Raw genomic sequence first — 9475 nt, 5'->3', positions numbered from 1 at the left:
TTCGCTGTGTGAGGTTGGTGGTTATATACTTACTTAGTAACCAAAGGGAAGGAGGCATGCAGAGAGTATCAGATTACAAAAATGTCTTCAAATTTCTTTGCATTTCTACTCCTAAAACTACTTTTGTAAGATTCCTCTGGCGCTTATCACTCAGTTCAATATTAACTATTGGTGAGGCAGTGGTGAGACCCTTAAAGAATGTAGCAAACAGAACATATTTGATCCTCATCCGAACTATGCAGGCTTTAGGTCAGCCTTCTGGGCAAAGGGTAAACATTTTCCTGCTTCTGTCCTCATCAAATGTCTCTCTCTCTCCCTGTCCCTCTCCCTCTCCTTCTTTCTCCTCTCTCCCTCCCCTTCCCCCCACACAAAATTCTTTACTCTTTGGAATGATTCATTTGTTTTATCTTCAATGCACCTTTCTTTTTACCAACTCTTACACTTCCTTCTTGTACCTTTCCACTCCAAAACTATAATTAAGGATGAAATGAATGTTACTGATTCTTGGGATAATGCGTAGTTGCTGTGTAAAGAAAATGACTTCATCTTTCTGAGCTTCAATTCCCTTATCTGTAAAATGAAAGTGTAATGCCTACTCCATTAGGTTTCTGTGAAGATAAATGGAGCATGGTTATAGCGCATACACCCGTTTGGTATACGCAATATATGTGTGCTCCCGCTCTCTTTCCCTTTCCTCTAAGCCCTCGGACTGCACCTAAGCGGGAGCTTTGAAGCATTTTGCTTAAGCCTCACCTGTCCTCCATATGTTGTAATGGGACTTCGATAGCAAGGTACACGCAGCCATTAAATAACTGCCTTATGTAAAGCTGTAGAGCTATTATTTATACCTTCTTTCTAAATAATTTATTATATAATTCTAGTAAGTGTGACCAAATAAGTAATTCATTTTTTTTAGTTTATTTATTTACTTATTTTGAAAGAGAGATAGAGGGTGAGCAGGGGAGGGGCAGAGAGAGAGAGGGAGACAGAGAATCCCAAGCAGGCTCAACACGGATGCAGGACTTGAACTCACAAACTGTGAGATCATGATCTGAGCCAAAACCAAAAGTCGAACGCTTAACTGACTGAGCCACCCAGGCGCCCCATTCGTTTTTTTTTTTTAAATAAAAAAACTGTATTTTATGTGTAGAGCACTTAACAATGTGAAATAATAATCCTTCATAAAGGCATAGAATTTGTCCAAGTGTTTATTCGTTCATTGAACATGCAATTTCTAAGCACCACACTGTGCTGGGCACTGTTCTAAGGTTTGGGGGCATAATAAACAAGCCTTTTTCCTGGAGACAGTACACAGGAGAGAGACAGGCAAAAGAAGAGATGCTTATAATACAAGGTGCTCAGGAGCTGAGGAAGCACTTACAAGGAGCCCTAAGATTTGGGAAGAAAAGGAGCTAGACTGGAAGGCTGCCAGGGGAAAATTATCTCTGCTGAAATTGAAGGTAAGTAGGAATGTTGTTTTCATATATAAAACATACGTACTAGGATATTTTTCCAATTTACTCTGGCTAAAAAGGGTAAGAGTGTGTTTGATTTTATTTTGTTTTGTTTCCCCCTCCAATGTGATTAGCCTGACCTAGTCTATCAATGGATTTCTCTTCCTGGGACCCGCAGTAACCTTGACTGGTGGAAAGAACATAGCCACATTGGATTATCTGTTTTAGTAGGCTACTTTTAGTTTGGTTCCCAGTCTTGCTTTGTCAGCTCCCTCTAATCTTTATAATCCTATTTAAACTGCCTCTAACCACAGCTGCTCATTTGCATGACATTGACTCTGGTATTTTCATCTCAAAAATCATGTGATTTGAGGGATCCTGGCTCTTGACCCCAAATTATTAAATATTTCATAGTCTGTCTTCCAGCACACCAAGACTTTTAGCCAGAGTGGTCAGTGATGTCTCTTCAACGTTTATAACCCTATACATTAAATGTCATGTAATTCATTGTTTAATGTGTGTCTTCCAAGAACTACGAATTCCATGGTGGCAGGCACTGTCTGTGCTTTTCATTACTGTGTGTCTCCTGTCTACCCTCCTTCTATAGTAACTGAAATTACAAGATCCCCACATAAATAATTATGCGATTTAAAATAAAGAAAATGTTTATTTTCTTTATGTTGTGTTTTATCAGCGGAATGGGAGGGATTCTTTTTATCAGGTTATGCTAATTTGAGGTAATCGCATTAAGACTTCCCACAATGTCTGGCATAAATAAGGTCCTCAATTATATAATTATTAAGATTGTTATTATTTTACTGAGAAATAGCTCCTGATGCTCACTATTAATTAGTACTGTCAGTGTCAAGTTTCTAGGTAAATGACATAATTAGATATAGAAAGGCTCAAAGAATTCAGAGTAGGAATGAATCTATCCTGGAAAAGTGAATGGTTGTACCAGAGGATTTTAAGTCTTTTAGGTAAATATGAAAACATTTCATATTTTCTAACTTTGTGCTTTAAATACGTCAGGATTTTTGCAGACTCTACAGTGGAAATATGGTTGCTTATTGCCCTTCCCACAACTGGCTTTGGATTCAGCTTTCTCAGATAAACCAAATCGTCTATATGACACCTAACTTTCTTTTTAAAGTTTTTTTCCTTATTTTATTTTTGAGAGAGAGAGGGAGAGTGTGAGCAGGGGAGGGGCAGAGAGAAAAGGAAACAGAGGATCCGAAGCTGGCTCTGCACTGACAGCAAAGAGCCCGATGTGGGGCTCGAGCCCACAAACCATGAGACCATGACCTGAGGTGACCTGAGCTGACCTGAGGTGACCAGAGCCGACCTGAGGTGACCCGAGCCAACCTGAGCCAACCTGAGCCCAGTCAGATGCTTAACCATCTGGCTTAAGCCACCCAGGCGCCCCTGGTACCTAACTTTTTTAATTTGGTTGCTTCTCCCACAGGCCCACCACTACCATCAGCAGGACTGAGGAAAGAGAATAGAGGCCCACATGCCTAAATATCAAGTTAATGAAGTATTAAATAAAATGTGTTTTGTCTTCACCTTGAAAAATATACCTTTGTAACAAAAATCAAATCCATAGGGGCGCCTGGATAGCTCAGTCGGTTGAGCATCTGACTTCAGCTCAGGTCATGCATGGTCTCATGGTTCATGGGTTCGAGCCCTGCATCGGGTTCTGTGCTGAACGCTTGCTCAGAGCCTGGAGCCTGCTTCAGATTCTGTGTGTCCTTCTCTCTCTGCCCCTCCCCAGCTCGCACTCTGTCTCACTCCCTCAAAAAAATAAATAAATGTAAAAAAATTTTTTTTAATTTGAAAAAAAATCAAATCTATAAAATGATTGTTATAATGTTACTGAAACTTGGCAAAATTTCAAAGACAACTAGATTTTTTTTTAATTTTTTTTAACGTTTATTTATTTTTTTGAGACAGAGAGAGACAGAGCATGAACGGGGGAGGGTCAGAGAGAGGGAGACACAGAATCTGAAACAGGCTCCAGGCTCTGAGCTGTCAGCACAGAGCCCGATGCAGGGCTCGAACTCATGGACCGCGAGATCATGACCTGAGCCGAAGTCGGACACCCAACCGACTGAGCCACCCAGGCGCCCCCAACTAGATTTAATTATTGCACGTGTCTGGGTTGGTCTATTGATGGGCCAGGGATATTCATATCAGTAATAAAATAAAGATACACCTAAATGATAAGTTATTATATATTACACATAATTTATTTTCCTGCCTTTTCAGAAAAATTACTAAGTGGCTTATAACAATCAAGATTTTACATTATTTGTGTTCTATTGACAGTATGGCCAAATGAAATAACACTTTTTTTTTCTTTCTTTCTTACTTTGAGGTATGATGGACAAATCTTACAGGTACACAAGGAAAAGTAAGACATGATTGCAGTGAAAAGTGAAGACAATCTAACCAGAAAGCTTTCAGCTAATGTGGAAGCTGAAGTTCTGAGTGGGACATGCTTCAGGGCTGAAAGGAATGGTAATTAATATTCCTCCCCTTCTTCTTCACTCTCTCCTTCAACAAAATCCACACCCACTTCATAATCCTTCTCAGGGGCAGCCGTGTCCTCACAGGTCTCAGAAAACTCTCCTTCCTTCATACTCTCACCCGTATACCACTGAACAAAAGCACGCTTGGCATACATCAGGCCAAACTTGTGGTCCGGACAAGATCAGACCTCAGCAATGGCTGTGATGTTGCTCAGCATGCACACAACTCTCTGTACTTTGGCCAGGTCTCCACCACGTACCACAGGCTGGTAATTAATGCCAACTTGGAAGCCAGTGCTGCACCAGCCCACAAACTGGATGGAATGCTTGGTCTTGATGGTGGCAATGGCAGCATTGACACCTTTGGGAACACATTGCCATGGTACAACAGGCAGAAAGCCATGTAGTTACCATGCCAAAGGGCACATTTCACCTGGTTGGCTGGTTCGAAGCATGCATTGTTGATCTCTGCTACAGAAAACTGTTCATTGTAGGCTTTCTCAGCAGAGATGACAGGAGTATTTGTGGGTAGGGGAAGTGGATGCGAGGATAGGGCACCAGGTTGGTCTGGAATGTTGTCAGATCAACATTCAGGGCTCCATCTAATCTCAGGGAAGCAGTGATGGAAACACACTCTGGCTAATAAGGCAATGAAGTTAGTGTAGGTTGGGTGTTCAATATTGCACTTTCTATGGCAGATGTCATATATGGCCTCATTGTCTACCATGAAGGCACAATCAGAGTGCTCCAGGGTGGTATGAGTAGTGAGAATGGAGTTATAGGGCTCAACTACAGCTATGGAAAATTCAGGAGCTGGGTAAATGGAGAAATCCAACTTGAATTTCTTTCCATAATTGACAAACAGATATTCCATTATCAGGGAGATGAACCCAGAGCCAGTTCCCCCTCCAAAGCTGTGGAAAACCAAGAAGCCTTGAAGACGTGGGCACTGGCCAGCTAATTTCCCAATTCGGTCCAAGACAAGGTCAATGTTCTCCTTGTCAGTGGTGTAGTTCCCTTGGGCGTAGCTATAGGCAGCATTATCCTTACCTGTGATGAGCTACTTTGGGTGGAAAACCTGGTGGGAGGTGCCAGTGCAAACTTCATCAATGACTGTGGGTTCCAGGTCTACAAACACTGCCCTGGGCACGTGCTTTCCAGCACCTGTCTCATTGAACAAATGTTAAAGGAGTCATCTCCTCCTCCCCACAATGGTCTTGTCACTTAGCATCTGGCCATTGAGTTGGATGCTGTGTTCCAGGCAATAGAGCTACCAGCAAGCATTACCAATCTGGACACCAGCCTGACCAATGTCGATGGAAATCTAGTCATGCATAGTGGCTATGGGTTAGCAGGTTCAGGCAACAAGAGCAGATACCAGGTCCCAGTTACAGCCCCCAACAAGCTAAGAGTCGAGGTAAGTAATGCACTCAAGTTAGATAATACTTTTTGAGTCATGGTAGAGTTTAGATCATTTTGTTAATTTCTTATGTGAGCAATCTTTGTACTGTTTGTCAACACAACTCATAATATGATACTTAGATTCAGAAAGAAATAATAAATTTAAATATCATGTTCAAACATTGCATTTGGCTCCTACAAATCACCTATACTATAGATCTTAGTTTTTGCTCATGAAAAAGTAGCTTGACTCCAAACTGGACAAAAGATATGAAACAACTATCTTCAAAATACTGGGCGACAGGCAGCACAGGAGTGTGATACTTGAGAGAAGTTGGGGGGTGGGGGGGGAAATGAGTTGAACCCTGCCCAGAGGCAATTTCAGAATTGTGACACGAGAAAAAGGAAATCAGGCACAGCCCAATGCTCTTGTTTAATTGAGGAGTCAGAATTACGATCTTGGAGACCAAAGTGTCTAGAATATGCAAAACAGAGTACCAGTGAGAAGGAAGTTGTGCAGAGAAAAAGCTCCAGGAATTTGCAAAGGGGTCTTCTCAAGTCTTTGGTAGAATAAAATAAGATGCATCTTTATGTCATTTATAAACAATGTTGTTTTTTTTAAGTTTGTTTATTTACTTTGAGAAAGAGCACATGCAAGCTGGTGAAGGGACAGGGGGAGAGAGAGAATCTCAAGCAGGCTCTCAAGCAGAATCTCAAGCAGTCACGTTGTCAGTGGGGCTCAATATCACTTAACCCACTGAGCCACCCAGGCACCCTCTAACTTATCTTTATATTTAAAACATTTCTTCGGGCACCTGGGTGGCTCAGTGGGTTAAGTGCCGAAGTCTTGATTTTGGCTGGGGCCATGATCCCAGGGTCATGAGATTGAGCCCCGAGAGGGGTTCCACGCTGACAATGTGGAGCCTGCTTGAGATTCTCTTTCTCCCTCTGCCCCCTCACCCCACCTGCATGCTCTCTCTCTTTCTCTAAATACATACATACATACATACATACATACATACCTTCTCTGAGCTTAGTGTGGAACCTGCTTGAGCTTCTCTCTCTCTCTCTCTCTCTCTCTCTCTCTCCACCCCCCGTTCCTCTCTCCCACTCGTACATGTGCGCTCTCTCTCTCTCTCTCTTAAAAGTTAAAAAAAAAATTTAACAATAAGTTAGAGATAAAGAGGCAGAAAAATATATAACATGTAAATTCTAGTAATAAAACAGATAGTTTAGCTATATTAATATCAGACAAAGTAAATTCAAATTAAAAATATTACTAGAAAAAACTGCTAGAATTGATTCATGAATTCAGCAAAGTTGCAGGACATAAAATTAATGCACAGAAATCGGTTGCATTCTTATACACGAACAGTGAAGCGACAAAAAGAGAAATCAAGGGATCAATCCCATTTACAGTTGCACAAAAAACCATAAAATAACTAGGAATAAATCTAACCAAAGAGGTAAAAAATCTATACACTGAAAACTATCAAAAGCTTATGAAAGAAATTGAAGAAGACACAAAAAAATGGAAAAATATTCCATGCTCCTGGATAGGAAGAACAAATATTGTTAGAATGTCGATACTACCCAAAGCAATTACATATTCAACGCAATCCCTATCAAAATAACACCAGCATTCTTCACAGAGCAAGAACAAGCAATCCTAAAATTTGTATGGAACCAGAAAAGACCCCGAAGAGCCAAAGCAATCTTGAAAAAGAAAACCAAAGCAGGAGGCATCACAATCCCAGACTTCAAGCTATACTAGAAAGCTGTAATCATCAAGACAGTATGGTACTGGCACAAGAACACACACTCAGATCAATGGAACAGAATAGAGAACCCAGAAATGGACCCACAAACATATGGCCAAATAATCTTTGACACAAAGCAGTTAAGAATATCCAATAGAATAAAGACAGTCTCTTCAACAAGTGGTGCTGGGAAAACTGGACAGGGACATGCAGAAAAATTAACCTGGACCACTTTATTACACCATACACAAAAATAAACTCAAAATGGATGAAAGACCTCAATGCAAGACAGGAAGCCATCAAAATCCTCAATCAGAAAGCAGGCAAAAACCTCTTTGATCTTGGCCACAGCAACTTCTTACTCAACACATCTCTGGAGGCAAGGGAAACAAAAGCAAAAATGAACTACTGGGACCTCATCAAAATAAAAAGCTTCTGCACAGCAAAGGAAACAATCAGCAAAACTAAAAGGCAACTGAAAGAATTGGAGAAGATATTTGCAAATGACATATCAGATGAAGGGTTAGTATCCAAAATCTATAAAGAGCTCACCAAATTCCACACCCGAAAAACAAATAATCCAGTGAAGAAATGGACAAAAGATATGAATAGACACTTCTCCCCAGAAGACATCCAGATGGCCAACCGACACATAAAAAAATGCTCAACATCACTCATCATCAGGGAAATACAAATCAAAACCACAATGAGATACCACCTTACACCTGTCAGAATGGCTCACATTAACAACTCAGGCAAAAACAGGCAAAAAAAGGATGCAGAGAAAGAGGATCTCTTCTGCATTGTTGGTGGGAATGCAAGCTGGTGCAGCCACTCTGGAAAGAGTATGGAGGTTCCTCAAAAAACTAAAAATAGAACTACCCTATGACCCAGCAATTGCACTATACACACACACACACACACACACACACACACACACACACAATGGAGTATTACTCGGCAATCAAAAAGAATGAAATCTTGCCATTTGCAACTACGTGGATGGGACTGGAGGGTATTATGCTAAGTGAAATTAGTCAGTCAGAGAAAGACAAAAATCATATGACTTCACTCATATGAGGACTTTAAGAGACAAAACCGATGAACATAAGGGAAGGGAAACAAAAATAATATAAAAACAGGGAGGGCGACAAAACAGAAGAGACTCATAAATATGGAAAACAAACTGAGGGTTGCTGGAGGGGTTGTGGGAGGGGGGATGGGCTAAATGGGTAAGGGGCATTAAGGAATCTACTCCTGAAATCATTGTTGCACTATATGCTAACTAATTTGGATGTAAATTTTAAAAAATTAAAAATAAAATTTAAAAAAAGTATTACTAGAAATAAGAACATTTAATAATGATAAAAGTGTCAACTTATTAAGAAAGCATAATAATCCTACTTATATGTGCACCTAATGACAATACTTCAAAAATTCATAAAACAAAAAGTGACATCACTAAATTTATAGCCAAGTTCACAATTACAGGTGGTTTTAACACTTCTTTCTCAGTAATTGATAGAACAAATGTAAAAAGCCATAATAAACTAGATTTTGAGCAACCAACTTAACCTAATTGACATTTATGTAACACTATACCCAACAACTGCAGAATACAAAATCTTTTTTAATCTTACTTGGAACATTTACCAACATAGGCTGTATGCTGAGCCATAAACCAAATCTTAATAAATTTCAGAGGACTGTAAGTATACTGAATATATTCTGTGTCCAAAACAGAATTAAATCAGAAATCAATAATAGAAGGATGTCTGGAAAATCTCCAAATATTTGGAAATCAAGCAACACACTCTTAAATACCCCATGGTCAAAGAAGAAATCACTAGGAAAGTTTTAAAATACTTTGAACTAAAGGGGCACCTGGGTGGTTCAGTTGGTTGAGCCTCTGACTCCTGATTTCAGCTCAGGTCATGATCTCAAGGTTTATGGGTTTGAGCCGCACATTAGGCTTTGAGCTGACGGCTCAGAGCCTGCTTGAGATTCTCTGTTTCCGTCTCTCTCTGCCTCTTCCCTGCTCTCTCTCTCTCTCTCAAAAATAAAATAAACATTAAATAAATACATACATACATAATACTTTGAACTAAATGATAAAAACACAACATACCAAAATTTGCTGCATGCAGCTAAACCAGTATTTGGAGGCAAATTAGTTTTAAATGCTTAAATTAGAAGGAATAAAGGTTTAAAATAAACGATCTATGTTTCCACCCTAGAAACTAGGGGAGGAACAGCAGATTAAAGTCAGTGTAGAAGGAAAGAAGTAAAAATAATAAATATATATAATAAACACAATATGAATACATAA

General features: G+C 39.9%; 1 pseudogene; it reads right to left on the bottom strand.

Moving 5' to 3' along the window:
• Positions 1–3978: 3978 nt before the first annotated feature.
• On the bottom strand, positions 3979–5321 carry LOC122217167 (annotated as a pseudogene).
• Between the last annotated feature and the right edge of the window lie 4154 nt (positions 5322–9475).

The sequence above is a fragment of the Panthera leo genome, chromosome B1, assembly GCF_018350215.1.
Source record: "Panthera leo isolate Ple1 chromosome B1, P.leo_Ple1_pat1.1, whole genome shotgun sequence".
Lineage (NCBI taxonomy): Eukaryota > Metazoa > Chordata > Mammalia > Carnivora > Felidae > Panthera > Panthera leo.
This window is presented reverse-complemented; position numbering and strand designations above follow the sequence as displayed.